This window comes from Atta colombica, unplaced genomic scaffold (genome assembly GCF_001594045.1).
Source record: "Atta colombica isolate Treedump-2 unplaced genomic scaffold, Acol1.0 scaffold41, whole genome shotgun sequence".
Lineage (NCBI taxonomy): Eukaryota > Metazoa > Arthropoda > Insecta > Hymenoptera > Formicidae > Atta > Atta colombica.
Genome location: NW_017259520.1, coordinates 1377795 through 1379228, shown reverse-complemented (window position 1 = coordinate 1379228; position 1434 = coordinate 1377795).

The following is a 1434-nucleotide window of genomic DNA, read 5'->3' as shown; positions in this document are numbered from 1 at the left end:
GAAATTCTTATTATTTCATTATTCTGTTAAATAAAATTTTATTATTCAAAATATTTGCATTTTATTTTTACACAGATTAAATCAGTGTACGACGACTTCAATATGCACTAGTGCGCACTATAACAATCAAATTTGCTATCAATTTGCTTAAAAATAAGACATTTACTTTGAAAAAGTTTCAAAATTTTTTACGCAAATTTACGTATTTCTTTGTATACATGTGCTCATATAAAAGAGTATATACTTAAGAGTATATACTTAAGTACACTTAAGACGAAAGTTACTTATTATTATTATTGCAAGGACTCATAATTAAAATATCGAATATTTTGCAGTTACATAGTTTACAATACATTTACGTAAGATAATAATGATATAATAATAATATAACAATTATATGTATAGTGTTTCATTTTAATCAAGTCAATTTTCTCCAAAATTATTAATAATACAAAAAGACAAGATTTTCAAATGAAACTGAAACGAGGATTTCGAGGAAATATTTTGATCTCCTTTTTTTTCTAGATGGAGGTTCCAAAAAAATATGAAAATCACCTCTTTTTAAAAATAATATTCTCCATTTTTCGAACATCTACGGTTGTAACTCATCTCAAAACAAATACAATCATTAAAGACAAAATCACTCAAGTTTCAACTGGATATGGAAGATATGAAATACAAAATTATCTTCTATACGAATTCTATGTGCTTTCACGGATATTAGCTAGAAATTTTGAAAACATATTTGTTATCAGTGATAAAAACTCAAAATTATCGTTTTTTCCTCTTTGATGTTATTTTTGTCAAAATTGATAGCCAAATTTGAAAAATAAATTTGTACTCAATGGGCAAAAATATATTAAATATATTAAAAACAAAATATTAAAACAAATTTTTTTCAGGCTAGCTCTGTCTTATTTCGAACTTGACATCAGATAAAGGCAATTGTCTGTAACTGTAGATAGTGATAATATTGCAGTGGCCATACAAAATAGTCAAACGATAAGCGACTGGTTAAATGCAGGCAATTAACCACAATGATGACAAAGATAAGTGCAACACAGTGCATTTTATTTGCTCATAGTACGAATGCGTGTCCAATTACTAGCTCTAATAATGATTGGCATAGCGCTTTATCATTCCGCATGGAATATTTTGTTATATAATGTTGAGTCATAACTCAATGTTATATAACAAAATATTCTACCTTGTCTGCTTTCAAATATTATAAAATTTAGAATATTTGCCTAAAATTGTATAATTTGCTATTGTGACTCATAGTCGACTCATATATGCTTCAATTTATTTTTTATTTAATCAATTATTAAATTGTCACATCTGCATTAATCTCATAATAAAAATATTTTATCATAAAATCAATTTTACACAAATGTTCACAAAAATGTTATAATTTTTCCTCAATAAGTCATAAAT